Source organism: Bos indicus x Bos taurus, chromosome 1 (genome assembly GCF_003369695.1).
Source record: "Bos indicus x Bos taurus breed Angus x Brahman F1 hybrid chromosome 1, Bos_hybrid_MaternalHap_v2.0, whole genome shotgun sequence".
Taxonomy (NCBI): Eukaryota; Metazoa; Chordata; class Mammalia; order Artiodactyla; family Bovidae; genus Bos; species Bos indicus x Bos taurus.
Window position 1 is genome coordinate 130,760,090 of NC_040076.1, and position 19,397 is coordinate 130,779,486.

Genomic DNA, 19,397 nt, shown 5'->3' on the forward strand with positions numbered 1-19,397 from the left:
TGGTTATTTATTAATAATTTAACCAGTGAGTAAAGAGGGCTTTCTGAGTAGAGTTGTGTTTATTTTCCTTAGGCCCCATGGTGATTCCCTGCAAGTCAATTCTGTTTTCTGCCAGGCTCTGTGTCCAGGGACAGCCCCTTTTGGTGCTATTAGCTGTTTTCTCCCCTAATTTATCACCTTGTCCCATCCTGCCTTATTATTCAGTATACATCATTGCAATAAAGCAAAAATTAAAACATCAGGATAGTCTTCCTGTTTAAATACCTAATTATGTGACAATTACTTTTCTTGTGGGCTGTTTTGCCATTTTTACAAGCTTATGGAAAGAAGAGTTTATTTGCATTTCAAAATTGAATTTTACTGATGGAAAATCTGCACCAAGAAGACAGAATCAGAGATTATTTTCTGTTAGTGACAGCACTGGGCAGACAACACATTTTAGTTGAACAAACACCTTTTTTAGGAGTAGCTTAGAAGAATACCAGTTTCTTCCTTCCAAAGGATACTTGCACACATTCTGGCCTTTAGTTAAATCGTACAAGAAAGAGGTTCATCAAAAGGAAAGTTTATGCTTTCTTTAAGAAAATAATTTTACCACAAAATTTTATTATTAACATATTTGCTAAATTATATAAATTCTGTGCTGACTCAAACATTTCTCCGAATACTTTTAGGGTTTTAAAAATCATTATTAAAGTCCTGTGTCTTATATCCCAAACTCTAATACATATTTCAACTGGAATATCCAATTTCACAAAATTCACAAAGTTGGTGAGTTTCTGAAGTGAAAATATTTCTCATATTTAAAAAATTAAATCACAGAATTGATTCTGATTAAAGACCACATGTCCAGTAAAGTAATTATTTCACAAGAGTAAATCAAGTCACACAGCATGCCAACTCACCTGTAGTACAATGTTGCCATATTACTGTGCTATGGGAAAAGCTTTCCGATCAGGTCTAATAAATTAATGATGCATCTTGTAAACAGATTTGCAACAACTCTCATACAAGTTCCCAAGGTTTATTCAAGATCTCAAGAGACATGACCAACAGACACTACAGATTGTCTACCCCCTACCCTCTTGACATCTTCAGCCATATGGGACCCCTCTCAGCCTAGATCTAAAAGCAGTAAAAAGACAAAGTCTCATTTGTGCCTGTAGTTGGGAAAATGCAACTTTACTTTGGGATGAAACTGCAGCATTCCAAGTGTTCACAAGATGGCACCATTGCCCTGAGACATTAATGCAATCTCATTAACCGGTAGGGTAACTGCTGCAGAGCCCAAAGGAAGGGAACATTTTGGATGCTGGTAAAAACCCAAGGGACACTGAGCAAAAGACAGAAGAGGGCTGCACATGGGAGAAAGCTTGGGGAGTAGAAATTTGGGTCAGCTTCCAGTTCAAGAACTGTGTTTATAGTAGTACTAGATACTGTAATAATTTTATACATGTAAGTGCTGGTTACTTTTTGAGAAAGAGGCTAGTGAAACTTACTGGCTCTTCTGATTTCAAATTAAGTTTTCTTATGGCTTGTCCTTTTATCATCTACCAAGAAAACAAACTGGAATCAGGGTTTTCTTCTAAGAAAAAAGTTTCAGGGCAAACCCATCTGGAGGTAATGTTTCAACATTTGGAAGGCTCAGGGGTGTGTGTGCAAGTATGTGCATGTGCTTCTGTGTTACACTGGAAATTTATTCTTTAATGAAATTTGTTTATTTGTAATTGGAGGATAACTGCTCTACAGCATTGTGTTGATTTCTGCCATACATCAACATGAATCAGCCAGAGGTACGTGTATGTTCCCTCCTCCTGATCCTCCCTCCCACCTCTCACTCCACTATACTGGAAATTTATTTTAAAAGACCAGACTGTCCTTGTTGCCTTTGAATCCTTTCTTTATTCTCTTCCAGCCTTCCTACTCCTGGGTACCACTAGAACACAAAGACTTGTTAACAGGAAGATCATTTTCCGTAACCCGAAATCAGACCATGAATAAAGTGTTAGTCACTTAGTCCTGTCTGACTCTTGCTCTGTAGCCCACCAGCCTCCTCTGTCCATGGAATTCTCCAGGCAAGAATACTGGAGTGTGTACCCATTCCCTTCTCCAGGGGGCCTTCCCAACTCACGGATTAAACCTGGGTCTCCTGCATTGCAGACAGATTCTTTACAGGCTGAGCTAACAGGGAAGCCCAAATCAGACCATACTGATTCTATTTTCCAGAAGAAGATAATATCTTTTTATCTTAGGAAGGGAAAATTTGAGGTCCATTTGCATAAGTGGGATAGGTCAGTGGAGAAAACCAGCGTTATATTTCTTTGACAAGGGTTTGAATTCACATGAGAACAGCAGAGGGTTAGTTAGTTCAAATAGTATTATGGTGTAGCCCTGAAGTCTAGGGCTAGAACTTTGAGAAGATCAAGATGAAAAATAAGAAAAGCACTTTTTAATAAATGTATTATATAAAGGTAGTCAAAACAAAATTTAAAACAACTGTATATTGGAATATCCTTTTTAGAAAGCAAAATGCAAAGGAACTTAAAGTGATTCTAGACTTTAACCTAGTGATAACACATATGAGAAGAAATCTGAAAAAATAACTCAATAGAAAAAAAGCCATAAGCAAAAATATTCTTTGTAGAATTATCTGTTGTTGTTTAGTTGCTAAGTCATGTCCAACTCTTTGCAATCTCATGAACTGCTGCGTACCAGACTTCCCTATTCTTCACCATCTCCTAGAGCTTGCTCAAACTCATGTCCATTGAGTTAGTGATACCATCCAACCATCTCATCCTCATTCACCCCCTTCTCCTTCTGCCCTCAACCTTTCCCTGCATCAGAGTCTTTTCTAATGAGTTGTCTCTTCGCATCAGGTGGTCAAAGTATTGGAGTTTCAGCTTCAGCATCAGTCCTTCCAATGAATATTCAGTACTGATTTCCTTTAGGATTGACTGGTTTCATCTCCTTGCTGTCCAAGGGACTCTTTTTTTTCCTTCAATATGAAAAAAGCATTATCTGTAATTCTGAAAAACTGGAAAAAATTAAATGTCAAACACTATATAAGATAGTAATTAGATAGATTAAGGTATACCTAGCTACTAGATGAAGTTTAAGCAATATTAAAGTAAATATAAACACTACTTAGTAACATTTAAAAATGCTAATTTCAGGAGGTGTTGGGAAAAGCAATGATTTGCAATAAGACAAGGAGCATGGTCCCTGTTCTGCAAGGCCAGGGCTATTCCAACTGGAGCAATGGGGCTTCTCTCCAAACAGTACCCAGTATGTTCATAGGGGCAGCAAACATTTAGCGCTCCTGCGTCTCTAGAGTGAGTCCTGTCATCAGCAGCTGTGTGCTCAGTCCGTAGACTTTTGCTTTGCTGCAGAAGTGAGCTTGGTGTTAGGATGTTTGTGGCACTGGACTCAGCTTCCAAGCAATAGGCCATGTGGTCTCATGGACTCTCATGGTCTGGGAGAACTCTCCTGTATTGCTGAGTACAATCTGCAAAATGGAAACAAATCACAACTGCTTCCCACCCCTCATCTCCTCCTCTTACAGGACACAGATCTGATTTAGAGGAAGGAAAGATGTTGTAAACAGGCAAAGGAACAACTCTTATCTTATTACAAATCAGCATCCAGTCCGCAGATTCTCAACCTTTGGTGGGGACTGTATACTGTGAAATTTGATTTTTCCACAACTGACCACTCTCCTCAAACCATCTGCCCAGGTCTCTCCTCTCACTATCTATACCAACTGCAAACGAACTGTCGGAGAAGTCTAAATCACACTCAGTTAGGGAGGCAAATTGGTAGAAATAAAAATCAAGTCACATATTCCAAAGATGAATATTACTGATTTGTGGATAGGGTTGTAAGTTCTCTGGGAGGGATTTTTTGTTGTCTGTTCTTCTCTTCAGGGGTCTAAATTAATTGATAGCTAATTGTATATTGATTTTTATGCAGGTATAGTATAATATAAACTGATAAAGTTCCAGGATCCCAACCACATGGCCATCAGCGTCAAAGCACTAAGCCAGACAGAAGGTCCCCTGACTCAGCAGATCCCTTTCAGTATCAGTTTTCACCTTGAAACACAAAAGGCTCCCACAACTCTACTTACTGATGGTTCTGCTCTTGCCACACCCCCTGCACCCTTAATGAACAGTTAGTGGGAGGCAATTCAAGTCCATTGTGGCAGTCTACAGATGTCAGGGAGAAAAGCCTTCACTGTTTTGTGAGTTATTTGCAGTATAAGTTAGGGTAAGTATTATAAATTATTCATAAAGGGTTAATTCCATTTTAGTAACCAACTTGGATGAAAAGGGGCTTACTGGTGAGTTATTGAAAATAATTTTAAATGCCATCTAATTTTTTGTAGAAGCTTTTATTTTTCTTTCTACTTTCTATGTTAGAGACACTGACATTTTGAATTGTCCTTTGGATGCTGGCCATGTTTCATCTTTGTCAAAATTTGAGGTTTCAGTAGAAAAATAGTAGAGGTGCAGGCTGTGAACTAAGTGCTATGTCCATTAAAAGTGACATGGAAGGCCCCTGTTACTTACCTGGGTGTGATTTGCTCATGGCGGAGAGCAATGGAGGTGAGGAATGAGGCTGCAAGACAGAAGAATGTTGGGCTGAACTTGAACAGGTCGACTTCCAGGGACCCTTATCAGTACCATGTTGTTTCCAGAGAGCCAGACCTCAAACAGCAGCCAAGTTCCCAGCAATGAAGCCAATGTCTGGAAAGGAAGGATGTAAAACAAAACCCAAACCAAGCATCACTTTCCTAGAGTAACTTTCTTTTCACTTTATTGCAATGGTTTTCTACATGAATGGACTACATCCTGCCTTTGCAACCAAAGTCATTTCCATCTTATATTATGCATACAGTGAGCTCAATCCTTCAGAGCTTAAAGAGCTGTTTCAGCTCCATATGGGAGCAGGGGCTGAGAGGCTGTGTGCATCATGGTATCATCACCACTGCCTTCTGGTCTGGTCCATGGCCAAGAATGTGACCATCCTCCCAGACTGCAATGGATGATTCCAAAGAGTCTGACTTAGTAGCAAATGTAGGATGTAAAAGTCATGTACGTTAAAAAAAAAAAAAAGATTGACTCAAGAAAGAAAACACCAGTATTATTTTGGAAATCAGATGCATAATGTATCTTCCTTTGCCAACCAAATGATTCGCTAATGGTCTGTGCACAAACTCTGCTCACGAACCCTGGAGAGATTTACTCCAGGCCTCACTGCCATATCTCCCATGTTGCCAAATAGATAGAACCATGTTTTAGCATCTTGTTAAAAGAAACAAACAGGGGGCAGGGGTGGCTCTGTGTTCTCACTGTAGTTTCTTTTTCTTCTTTGGAAATTGCTTTTGGCCCGAAGGGATGGTAGGAGACATAGCCAGTCTATCTAACTGAACTTAGGAGGGTTTTTTAAAAATTAAACAAATATGGAAACCACTGAGAACAATGTATCAAACTCATGTATGCAACATTCATTGTAATAAACTTTTGTTTTTTTAAGAAATAAAAGATTTAAAATAAACTCCTCCATCATCCTCTTCCTGGCCCCATTCTTTCTCTCTTTCTCTCCCTAAATAAAGTCACTATCATGAACTTGGTGTGTGCCTGGTCAATGTTTCTATATACACATAAAAGTGTATCCATAGGTAATAAATTTTGTGGTTGCTTTACACAATTAAATATATGCATGATTGCATACTTTGTGTAATGCCCTCTAGTTTTATTTTTTTCTCAGCCTTTTAAAAATATTTTAAATAATTTTGTTAATTAAAGTTTATGGTATACTTATATATGAGCAGCATTTCTTTTTCTTTTTTTAGCCTTGTTTTTTATCTTCACTATGTACCCACAGATTTGGCCAATATATTTATTCCATCCTATTGACTATGCCATAATCTATCCCATCATTTATTCCTGAACTTTGAATTGTTTCCATTTTTTCACCTTTACAATTTCGCTTAAATGGGCATTCTTGTTCATGTTCCCATGTGCAACTACAGAGGGCTGGCTAGTGCAAAATGGAGCTGTAGGGCTGGCCTCTGTCTGCTGTGGAAAGCGTAGGGGAAAGTGCTATTAGAGGAACTAAAATATAAAACCTTTTCTTTTCTTCCATGATCTCTCTTTCTCTCAACTTGTAACAAACTTTTAAAATTTGCCATCCTAATACTGCAAGGAGATCCAGCCAGTCCATTCTGAAGGAGATCAGCCCTGGGATTTCTTTGGAAGGAATGATGCTAAAGCTGAAACTCCAGTACTTTGGCCACCTCATGCGAAGAGTTGACTCATTGGAAAAGACTCTGATGCTGGGAGGGATTGGGGGCAGGAGGAGAAGGGGACAACAGAGGATGAGATGGCTGGATGGCATCACTGACTCGATGGACATGAGTCTGAGTGAACTCCGGGAGTTGGTGATGGACAGGGAGGCCTGGCATGCTGCGATTCATGGGGTCACAAAGAGTCGGACATGACTGAGCAACTGAACTGAACTGAATACTGCTCTAAGAAAGATGAGAAATGTAGATTATTATCAGGAATTTTACCTTTCAATGGTATATAGTATATTATACAATGCCAGTTTTAAAGGCAAATGTAAGCATATTTAACACTTATAGGGAATCATTGAAATCCTATAACTAATCTTGCAGCTCCTGTATAGGTATGTACCATTTGTACCAGAAAAAGTAGAAACACTGCATAAAATTACTAGAAGTGTTTTCATTTTTTTTTTATGACTCCGGCACCTTCTACCCACACTCTGCCCTCAACTTACTGATGAGTAAGGAAGCACTGAGATCAAAAGGAATTGAGGTGTTCTGTCTTTCCCTTTCCTTCTGTGTCATCATTTTCAGGGTAAGTTGTTGGTTGATACAGGGAAGCAACGCGAGTGAGAAAGGCTAAGACAGAGGTCCCTGGTTGCTGAGGTCTTCTTTCTGCATTTGAAGCAAGTTCTGGTTCAAGAGAAGTGTGGCCTCTTGGGGGTGTCAGCTTCACGATTACTCTGTCATTGACATTACATGCTTAACCTTATTCTTACTCTGGGCCCCGCTAAACTTTCCCACATCAGAGTTCCACTAGAATGCTGTGCCCAGGGGACGACCTGAATATTAATAAGCAATGGAGGCATGTATATTACACCCACCTCCTCTGCCCAGGACACACTCCACTGTCCCACGGAACTTCAGTTAAAAGCACAAGTTCAAAACTGTCAAGAATTTCAAAACGGTGAAAGCAGAACATGAAACCAAGCACAGGGCCCTCCCAAGGACACAGCACTGTAGGACTACACGTGCCTATGGAGCTGGTCCTGCATCTATCTGCCTGAAAGATGCTCTAGGAAATTGTTTGAAAGTGGGTTTCTGAGTGGCCATGCTCACTGTACATTTTAATCTGAAATTACCCAAATACGTTCCATAATGGCCATACAAATTTACACAAATAACAGTAGTAGGTGACAGTTTCCATTGGCTCATTTTCTCACTTATAGTTAATAAATTATGAAATATTACTTTATTTTTGACAAATGTATTTTTTTGTTATTTCCCTGTGAAGTGAACATCTTTTCATTTGTTTATTCTGCGTAGTAGGGGATATGCATTTCTCTTTGTGAAATTCTTGCTCCATAATCTTTGCTCATTTATTTACTAAGCTGTCTCTCTTGGGGGTATTGATTTGTGTTTTTAAAAACATTCTCAGTACTAATCTTGACTGTTATATGTCTTGTCATTATCTTCTCTCAGCCTGCTTCTCATCTTTTAACTTTTTAAGTGGAGCCTTTGATTCTACAAGAAATTTAAAATGCATCAGTTCAGTTCAGTCGCTCAGTCATGTCCGACTTTTTGCGACCCCATGAATCGCAGCGCGCCAGACCTCCCTGTCCATCACCAACTCCCGGAGTTCACTCAAACTCATGTCCATCGAGTCGGTGATGCCATCCAGCCATCTCATCCTCTGTCCCCTTCTCCTCCTGCCCTCAATCCCTCCCAGCATCAGAGTCTTTTCCAATGAGTCAACTCTTCGCATGAGGTGGCCAAAGTATTTGAGTTTCAGCCTCAGCATCAGTCTTTCCAATGAACACCCAGGACTGGTCTCCTTTAGGATAGACTGGTTGGATCTCCTTGCAGTCCAAGGGACTCTCAAGAGTCTTCTCCAACACCACAGTTCAAAAGCATCATTCTCTGGTGCTCAGCTTTCTTCACAGTCCAACTCTCACATCCATACATGACCACTGGAAAAACCATAGCCTTGACTAGACGAACCGTTGTTGGCAAAGTAATGTCTCTGCTTTTGAATATGCTATCTAGGTTGGTTATAACTTTCCTTCCAAGGATCAAGTGTCTTTTAATTTCATGGCTGCAATCACCATCTGTAGTGATTTTGGAGCCCAGAAAAATAAAGTCTGACACTGTTTCCACTGTTTCCCCATCTATTTCCCATGAAGTGATGGGACTGGATGCCATGATCTTCGTTTTCTGAATGTTGAGCTTGAAGCCAACTTTTTCACTCTCCTCTTTCACTTTCGTCGAGAGGCTTTTTAGTGCCTCTTCACTTTCTGCCATAGGAGTGGTGTCATCTGCATATCTGAGGTTATTGATATTTCTCCTGGCAATCTTGATTCCAGCTTGTGCTTCATCCAGCCCAGCGTTTCTCATGATGTACTCTGCATATGAGTTAAATAAGCAGGGTGACAATAAACAGCCTTGACGTACCCTTTTCCTATTTGGAACCAGTCTGTTGTTCCATGTCCAGTTCTAACTATTGCTTCCTGACCTGCATATAGTGTATGGCAGCCCCATTTACCTACATTTCCCATTATTATTTCTATTTTTTGTGTTTTCCTTGCCTTAAGATCACAAAGATATTCTCCTATATATTTTTTCTTGCTTAAATTTTTAAATATATATGCTGCCTGGAGTTAGTTTTTATGTACAGTATGAGATAAGAATTTAACTTTATATCTTATTTGAAAAGTCAGTGGCCTCAATACCATTTATTAAATAGTCTACCACTCCCCCCACTGATATCTCGGGCTGTTTCTCAGAACCCTGTATTATTCCACTGATCTACACTTCTTAATATATTTCCTGTATTTCCCACTTACTAGCAGAGCTTTTGGTGAGTACTGATATCTGGTTGACTAAGAGCCTCAGTACTTTAAATAACACATATTCCACCCATTAAAAAACACAGAAACAATTTAAAATAAACAAGTTTTTTACTTTTCGGGCTAAATGAAGAAGTTCTCCAACCTACTCAGAATGAAAACACAATGACTTTGAAATCAAACAGACTTGAATTCTTATCCCAGGCTTTTCTGGGTTTTCTGGCTGTTTGAACTTGGGGCATGTTTCTTAACCTCTGGGGCTAGACTCTGTAATCTGTAAAATGGGGATAGTAAGATCTATGCTAATAGATATCTTCCTAGTAAGACAAAGATGAAGAAGCTCTATATAGTCAGCAAAAACAAGACTGGGAGCTGACTATGACTCAGATCATGAGCTCCTTATTGTCAAATTCAGACTTAAATTGAAGAAAGTAGGGAAAACCACTAGACCATTCAGGTGTGACCTAAATCAAATCCCTTATGCTTATACACTGGAAGTGACAAATAGATTCAAGGGATTAGATCAGATAGACAATGTCTGAAGAACTATGGATGGAGGTTCGTAACACTGTACAGGAAGCAGTGATCAAGACCATCCCCAAGAAAAAAGATTGCAAAAGGGCAAAATAGTTGTCCGAGGAGGCCTTGCAAATAACTGAGAAAAGAAAAGACATGAAAGGCAAAGGAGAAGAGGAAAGATATACCCATTTGAATGCAGAGTTCCAAAGAATAGCAAGGAGAGATAAGAAAGCCTTCCTCAGTGACCAATGCAAAGAAATAAAGGAAAAAAATAGAAAGGGAAAGACTAGACATCTCTTCAAGAAAATCAGAGATACTAAGGGAACATTTCATGCAAAGATGGGCACAATAAAGGACAGAAATGGTATGGATCTAACACAAGCAGAAGATATTAAGAAGAGATGGCAAGAATACACAGAAGAACTACAGAAGAAAGATCTTCATGACCCAGATAATCACGATGATGTGATCACTCACCTAGAGCCAGACATCCTGGAATGTGAAGTCAAGTGGGCCTTAGAAAGTATCACTATAAACAAAGCTAGTGGAGGTGATGGAATTCCAGTTGAGCTATTTCAAATCCTAAAAGATGATGCTGTGAAAGTGCTGCACTCAATATGCCAGCAAATTTGGAAAACTCAGCAGTGGCCACAGAACTGGAAAAGATCAGTTTTCATTCCAATCCCAAAGAAAGGCAAAGCCAAAGAATGTTCAAACTACCAAACAATTGCACTCATCTCACATGCTAGCAAAGTAATGCTCAAAATTCTCCAAGCCAGGCTTCAACAGTATGTGAATCATGAACTTCCAGATGTTCAAGCTGGATTTAGAAAAGGCGGAGGAACCAGAGATCAAATTGTCAACATCTGTTGCATCATTGAAAAAGCAAAAGAGTTCCAGAAAAACATCTACTACTGCTTTATTGACTATGCCAAAGCCTTTGACTGTGTGGATCACAACAAACTCTGGAAAATTATTCAAGAGATGGGAATACAAGATCACCTGATGTGCCTCCTGAGAAATTTGAATGCAGGTCAAGAAGGAACAGTTAGAACTGGGCATGGAACAACAGACTGGTTCCAAATAGGAAAAGGAGTATGTCAAGGCTGTATATTGTCACCCTGCTTATTTAACTTATATGCAGAGTACATCATGAGAAACACTGGGCTGGAAGAAGCACAAGCTGGAATCAAGATTGCTGAGAGAAATATCAATAATCCCAGATACGCAGATGACACCACCCTTATGGCACAAAGTGAAGAAGAACTAAAGAGCCTCTTGATGAAAGTGAAAGAGGAGAGTGAAAAAGTTGGCTTAAAGCTCAACATTCAGAAAACTAAGATCATAGCATCTGGTCCCATCACCTCATGGCATTTAGATGGGGAAACAATGGAAACAGTGAGAGACTTTATTTTTGGGGGGTCCAAAATCACTGCAGATGGTGACTGCAGCCATGAAATTAAGACGCTTGCTCCTTGGAAGAAAAGCTATGACCAATCTAGATAGCATATTAAAAAGCACAACATTCCTTTGCCAACAAAGGTCCATCTAGTCAAAGCTATGGTTTTTCCAGTGGTCATGTATGGATGTGAAAGTTGGACTATAAAGAAAGCTGAGGTCTGAAGAATTGATGCTTTTGGACTGTGGTGTTGGAAAAGACCCTTAAGAGTCCCTTGGACTGCAAGGAGATCCAACCAATCCATCCTAAAGGAAATCAGTCCTGAATATTCATTGGAAGGATTGATGCTGAAGCTGAAACTTCAATACTTTGGCCACCTGATGCGAAGATCTGACTCATTGGAAAAGAGCCTGATGCTGGGAAAGATGGAAGGTAAGAGGAGAAGGGGAGGACAGAGGATGGGATGGTTCAATGGCATTACTGACTCGATGGACATGAGTTTGAGTAAGCTTCAGGAGTTAGTGATGCACAGGAAAGACTGGCATGCTGCAGTCCATGGGGTCTCAAATAGTCAGACATGACTGAGCAACTGAACTGAACTAACTAAAGATCTATAACCTAAAGCTATTGAGAAGATTAAATTAGTTAAGTGTCAGGCACAACCTAAATACTGGAGAAATAGGACTTTTCTTTCCCTTTCCCATCCTTGAAAAGAGCTGCGTGTTTCTTGGTTATTCTATTCACTGGTGGACTCTAAGAGGATGGCTAGAGCTTGCTTAAAGGCAAAACAAGATCCATCCCAAGCTGATGATCTGATTAAGTCACTTTTCTAAAACCCAAATAATTGCCTGGACTTTGGAATAGCAGGAGTTGCCGGGATGTCCTTGAGTGGTCTGTCAGTTGGCTGCTGCTCTTAATTAAATGACACAAATAGGTCAGAATCAAACCAGAGCCAATCAGACACCCCTCCAAATTACACAAACTCAACTCTCATGACAAGTACGGAAAAGAACAAAAGGATGAAGAATCAATAAGATTATGAGTTTGAAATTCTGACATCTCATCCACAGTGGTGAGATTGAGACCTCTGACTATTTCAGCCTGGCTCAGACCAATATCATTTCCTTGGGTGGAGAGAAATTCTTCAAACTAATACACTTTGAAACCTGGGATAGAGTTGAGAACATGCCTGGAATTTCATCATGTCCAGGTAGAAACTTAAACTGAAAAGACTGTTCTGGAAGATGAAAGGAAACAGAAGTGCATCAAGAATAAATACATGACTAATCCCACAACAGCAAGAGGAGGAGGTTAATGGGTCTAATGAAGTGGGGGGCTCGGGGCTCTCGAGAAGCTTCCACCATGCAGGCCATGCTCCTCAGGAGAAACAAGCCAGTCAGTGAGTCATGGAGCAGGCTGGGTCTGTGTGGGTGATGCTCTGGGGTGTCATCTGATGGGGTGGAGAGGCCCAGCTGGGAGGGGGCTGAAGGCAGATGCCATGAGAAAAGGGCCTGTGGCTGCAGTTGTGGAGGGCAGTGGCTAGTTGCCCCTGGAGCCACCACTGTGCTTCAGCACCTTCCATAAATATAAGAATCCAGAGTGACACGTGCAGTGGAGAGCACTCCGGTCACAGACCTGTATTCAAATCCTGACTCTAGGACCTAACAGCTGTATGACCTTGGGCTAGCTCCCTTGGGCTCTTCATCTACTAAATGAGAGGAAGAATTTCAAACTTTAAACATTGTTTGAGAATAAACTGAAATAAGATAAAATCCATAGAGTTCAGATGCTGAAGCTGAAGCTCCAATTCTTTGGCTACCTGTTGTGAAGAAGCAACTTATTGGAAAAGACCCTGGTGCTGGGAAAGATTGAGGGCAGGAGGAGAAGGGGGTGACAGAGGATGAGATGGTTGGATGGCATCATTGACTCAATGGATATGAGTTTGAGCAAACTCTGGGAGATAGTGAAGGACAGGGAAGCCTAGCATGCTGCTCTCCATGGAGTTGCAGAGTCAGACGACAGAGTGACTGAACAAAAAAAATAGAGTTCTTAATGCAAGAGGGTTCAATAAATGTACCCACAAGCGTGGTCCACTCTGATAAGATCTGATTGTCTTTGGTAAGCCTGGGAGACCAGCAGCCCTGAGTTTTGCTCCCTCTGTTACAGATGCACCAGACCTCCAGTTTCCTGGGTCCTCCACTCCCTTGGTGAGTTCTCCATTTACCTCTTCGAGCCTCCCTTCCTCTCCTGTCTTTCAGCAGAGGCCCCCATTCTTGGCTCACCTCCACTAACTATTGTGTGTATGGAGTTACATGTAAAGGTTAAGACCTGAACTTATAGAACGACTCCCCCAAAGTTTGTAGATGGAATGTTCGTGACTCAGAATACACAGCCCCTCTGTCACAATAGTCCAAATCAATGTCTTCCTTGGATGTTCTGAATCAGTAGGTTGGGGGAAGGTCCAGGAATCTGCATTTAACAAATAGCTCTAGGTCCTTGCTGTCAGCATGGTTTGGCAGCTCTGGCCTCACCAGGGAGTTTGTTAGAAATGCTGAATCTCAGGTTTCACCTCAGAACCACTGAATCAGAAGCTAGACCTCAGGCAGAACTGCCAGAAAAAATACAAGATAGGCAATTACATTTCCATTTCAGATTAAACAAGGAAAAGTATTTGTTTTTTTCTTTAGTATAAGTATGTCCTATAAACGTACCTAAAATATAAAAAATATTTGCTAAATCTGGCAACCCTGCTGCTGCTAAGTCACTTCAGTCATGTCCAACTCTGTGCAACCCCATAGACGGCAGCCCACCAGGCTCCCCCATCCCTGGGATTCTCCAGGCAAGAACACTGGAGTGGGTTCCCATTTCCTTCTCCAATGCATGAAAGGAAAAGTGAAAGTGAAGTTGCTCAGTCATGTCTGACTCTTAGCGACCCCATGGACTGCAGCCTACCAGGCTCCTTCATCCATGGGATTTTCCAGGTGAGAGTACTGGAGTGGGGTGCCATTGCCTTCTCCTCTGGCAACCCTATCTTCAGGTAATTTTTATGCACATAAAGGTGTTAGAAGCACTAGTTTCCATCTATAGATCTCAAAAATATGTTACTGCAGAATCAGCTTGAGGTCTTGTTGAAACCCAGTTTGCTGGGCTCCACCTCCAGAGTTTCTGGTTCAGCAAGTCTGGGCAGGGGCCTGAGAATCTGCATTGCTAACAAGATCCCAGTTGATGCAGATACATCCACTTTATGTACTATGGATCTACACTACTAGATTCTTAGGTTTGCCCACAAGATTTTCTGCAGTCCCTAGAGCTTGGAAGAGATAAGGGCTGTGGTTCCTTCCAGCATTCATATCTATGTATAAAGAGAGAGAGACAGAATAATAGTTTCTGATTCCCAGTCAACAGCCTATAAATCTTGCCCACTGTTTATAACAAGGTCTGTAAGGACAAGCGTGGAGAACCACATGGAGTAAGTACCAGGCACTCATTTTCCAACTTAGTGTGTTTCTTTCCTGTTTCCAAGCTACTGGTTCTCAGAGCATAACAGGGAAGGATGGAGAGCTGGGAACAGATGGATTCAAAGCCAGGACAGATCTCTTAAAGGGAGGAGTGAGAGTAGGGACAAATTGAGGGTAGGGGAGACCAGCAAGGCAGAGTGGCACTGCCAGTGGTGGGAACTGGGGAGGAGGGTTAAGAGGAGGGGTGGGCCAGGGCTGGCTGCTTGGTAGGACTGGGGTGGCCCCATTGGAATTCAGAGCAAGCACACCAGCTCCTGGGGACAGAGACCAAGACGAAAAGCCCAGCTCTGCCAGGGCCCAGCCTTGTGACCTCTGGCAGGTGGTGCCACCTCTCTGAGCTTGAATTTCCTTGTGTGAGCAATGGTTCTCCTCCCTTGAAGGCTGATGGTGAGGGATAAATCAGACAATGCAGACAGAGAAAATTCCTGATCCCCTGAGGAGGTACTCAGTAAATGGTATCAGTGGCTATTATAGTTGCAAGAGGGTTTAATGCTACTTTAGAGTCGCATCCTGTTTTAGAGAATCTCTTTACCTGTGTTTAATTTCAGAAGAGAATAGATTTAGGGGAAATGCCATGCATACTCTGTGGTGACAAAGGCTTCTTGTAAAAACTATATATTGTGAGCGAGAGGTGCATTTCCTGCCTGAATGTGATCCCCACTCACCCCTTCCTCCCGTTCCTCCAGGCTCAGATGGACGAATGGGACCATGGAAGAGCTGGAGGCTGCACTTGGATGGAACCGACCCTTGGCCCTCAGCTGGAAACGTAGAGAGGTCAGCTGTCAGCTGGGCACTGGACTGGACACTGAGGGGCCTTGAATGACAGACCAAAGGGTGGGCTAATTTAACTAGATCCATTTGTTCCTAGTGATCGGAATCTAAGTGCTCATCAGTGAGTTTCTGTACCTTATTTTATAACATTTTGCTTTTTCATCAGTTGGAAAATGCAGTACAGTTGCCTTTTTGGAGGTACACCTCTATGCGTATTAACAGTGTATAAGTGGGAGTGACCACTTCTATCTCAGGACACAGAACAGTCCCCCAGGCAAAAACGTCCCATGCCACTTTGTCATCCACATCTTCTCCCTCCACCCTTGACTCTTAACAACTATACTTTTGTCTGTTCGAGAATATCATATAAATAAAAGAAATTATGCTGAGAGAGCCAGTCTTGCCTCATTTTATAGTCTTAAAATTTATAAATAAAGACAGCAAACTTGACAATTATTATTTGACACAAAAAATTGAGTATAAGAAAACCCACTGATAGACGAGACATGTCTTGTTATTGTCACCTCCCTCCCTCCAATGCACTTTCATTCAATTCTTTACAGACTTACTTCTTCCAGGAAGGCTTCTTGAATGGGTTCTCCAGATCCTCTTTGCCCTCTCCCTCTGGAACTTTTCCTTCACACTCTTGACCTCTCCGTCACTTTCTCAAGGACTCTGTTCTGAGCACAAAGTATCTGCATGACACAGGGGAAAACCACAAGTCCTTTGAAGATGCGCAGATCTTAATACCAACCTGGGTCCACTAGGACCATGGGCATGTTTAGCCTTCTTGAGCATCAGTGTCCTCAGGGCAGAATAACATTTACCCTCAAGAGTGGAGCAAGGATGAAATGAGGGATGCACACAGTGCCTGGCACAAAGCAGTCCAAGAGGCAGGCAGTCAATATTTTTTATTTTGGGGGGCTGTGTTGGGTTGTAGTTGCAGCACATGGGATCTAGTTCTCCAACCAGGGATCGAACCCAGGTCCCCTGCATTGAGAGTGCAGAATCTTAACCACTGGCCCACCAGGGAAGTCCTGGCCGTTAGTAGTCTGAGCTGTCAGTAGCGAGACTACTCATGATCATAAGGGTTTATATCTGCTTGTCCACAGAACCCCCTGGGCCATTCCTCCATATATAAGCAACGGACTAAATTTTCATTTTTTCATCTATTATCCTGTCCACATAATGAAGGGGAACTTACATAAGCGGAAATATCAAAAGGTCTTGCTCTGCCATGACCTCTCTGTGTGACCTTGACCATGGCACCTTGGCCTTCCTCCCTGGTCCTTGATTTTTCTTTTTTATACAAAAATGTGAGGGTGATTTCAAAGTTCTCAGAGATTTCTCTCAATTCTGAACTTCTAAGACCCTAAGTACACAAAGACCATAGCTTTAGAATTCAGTCATTTCTTACTCTTTGCCCACCCTTATCTGGGTTGAAACATTTGTTGACCCTGAGAATGTGGACCCACCCCTCTCCTGTTTATTATTCTGGTATTTCACTGGGTCTGCACAGAAACATGGCTTCCCTGGTGGCTCAGGTAGTAAGGAATCTGCCTACAGTGCAGGAGACCTGGGTTCAGTCCCTGGGTTGGGACGATCCCTTGGAGAAGGGAATGACTACCTACTCCAGTATTCTTGCCAGGAGAATTCCATGGACAGAGAAGCCTGGTGAGTTACAGTCTTTGGGATTGCAAAGAGTCAGACACTACTACGATACATGACATAACATAACACCACAGAAACTTGGAGAGATTATCAAGTGAATCTAGACTGTACAGAAATAACGACTAGATAATTGACTTAAAAATATACAGAACTTAGAACTTCTCTGGCAGTGCAGTGATTAAGACTCTGCACTTCCACTGCAAGGGGCCAGGATTCAATCCCTGGCTGGGCACTAAGATTCTGCATGCTGTACTGTGCAGGCTAAAATTTAAAAAATTATATATACACACATATTTTTAAGTAGCTTTTCTACTTAAATATTGTGGGAAAGGAAAAAAGAGTAGAAAAAAACTTTGGATTAATAAAGTGGTACACCCCACTGGTTTCTGCAATGTAGATAGAGTTCAATAATAATACATGAGAGTCATGACATTTCCTGGGCATTGAGTATGTGCCAGGCACCAAGATGGGCACCTTGCATGTTATCTCATTTAATCCTGATAACGCATCTGTGGCTAGGCACTGGGGTTGCTATTTTAATCCCTCCTTTCACTGATGAATGAACCCACACCAAGAGGTATAGTAAGTAGTCCATAGTTGTAGAGGTAGTAAGTAGCAGAAAAGTAAGTAGTAAGTAGACAGAGCTAAAAAAAAAAAAAAAAGGTACAAGTAATTTCAGAGCAGAGCTTACATTCACTCCCTTCACTAAAGGGAAGACAGTAGCCTCCAAGGATTCGCCTTGTCCCCCTCTGATTCCTTACTGCCCGAAAGTGCTTGAATGTGACTAGCACTCCATGAGTACTGTTGGATGGCTAAAGGTGTAGAAGGAAAGGCAGAGGGCAAGCCAGGGTAGGGGGAAGAGGGAGCAGGACTGGGAGACTGACTTTAGTGGGGAAAGAGGAATCAGGTGACCAGGGGGGCTGCTCTGGGAAGCACCTCAGAGAGCACAGAAGGAACAGCGGGCCCCTCAGGAATGCAGTTACCTAAGAGGACTGTGATGAGGACAGAAGGCAAGGAGATGCTGGAACTGAGAACGGGAGAGGGATGTGTTTTCTGACTCGGGAGCTGAAAAACCCCCTGATATCCCCCTTGCCCCTTCCAGCTCCTGACTACCAACGAGCCCAGTGTTTCTGTAACAGGAGAGATTTTTTTTCTTTTCAATATAACTAGAAGGGAACAAAAAAAATTTGTCCATGAAAACATCCTAAACTGTGTTTCTACCCTCAATTGTGCTATGAGGAAAAGAAATAACCTGTAAAACAATGGGCAAACTGTAGCTACATGGGAAATGGAAAAAGGCTGGAGGTTTTCTTCACATCATTTGAAGAAAAAGTATGACACCACTTTGTAGAGATGGACAGAACAGATACTAAGCTGATATTCTCATTCATCATAAAAAATACATGGGGAAAAGAATTTCTTTTAAGTGAAAGAGAATATGTAGTAAATCAAAAAAATAGCTAATACTTATTAAATGTGTGGCCTGATACTAATAAGCTCTTTACAACCATTTTGTCCTTCAAAACAATCTCGTGACATTAAAACTGTTTCTCTGTCCATTTTGCAGACAAGTAAAGTGAGACCCAGAAAGTCACACAGCTAGCAAGCAGCAGAGCTAAGATTTAAGTCTATTTTTTGGCTGTGTCTGTGCAGCACTCGGGATCTTAGTTCCCCAACCAGGGATCAAACTTGTAACCCCTGTGTTGGGAGCATGAAGTCTTAACCACTGAACCATCAGGGAAGTTCTACAGAATTCAAGACTTGAGGATCTCATTCCACATTCTAATGATCAAACAAAATGATAATCTGATGCCCGAAAAAAGACACAAAAGACAAAACGAACCCAAGGCAGAAGAGTCCTAAGGAGTTAGTTATCGATTCAGAAGTGACTGACTGATGAAGGCCCCAAGGATTCTGGAGAAAGTGTGTGTTGCCTTAAGGAAGGCAACAGATGCAGGTCAAGATGGCTGATGGGGTGAGAGTCAGGACCCAAGGCGGGAGGGAAAAGAGCTGAGTTTTCAGGGCCTCTTCCTAGTGTCTTTGTGACCGCAGGCAAAATTATTTAACTTCTCAAAGCTCCAGTTTCTTCTGTAAAATACAGATAATACAAAAAAAAAAAAAAAGGAGAGAGAGAGATAATACCTACAGACAAGGTGTTGGGAATTGACTGTAGGGGAAGGCAGGTAAGCTGGGAGGAGTTACATACGTTCCTTACTGCAGCTGAGCCTGCAGGAGGTGTAAGCTACAGGTTAGTTCTGTGTGAAAGTTGTGTTGTTGTTCAGTCACTCAGTTTTGTCTGACTATTTGAGACCCCATGGACTGCAGCATGCCGGGTTTCTCTATCCTTCCCCATTTCCCAAAGCCTGCTCAAACTCATGTCCATT

The 19,397-nt window shown here is 41.6% G+C and overlaps 1 long non-coding RNA gene across 1 annotated transcript; it reads right to left on the reverse strand.

Annotated features, from left to right (window-relative positions):
• Positions 1–2,953: 2,953 nt before the first annotated feature.
• Positions 2,954–16,263, reverse strand: LOC113894691. The gene is made up of 3 exons (XR_003511638.1): positions 15,912–16,263; positions 4,569–4,745; positions 2,954–2,995 (listed from the first exon to the last, which is right to left on the reverse strand). It is a non-coding gene; the product is annotated as an uncharacterized LOC113894691 (long non-coding RNA).
• Positions 16,264–19,397: the final 3,134 nt, after the last annotated feature.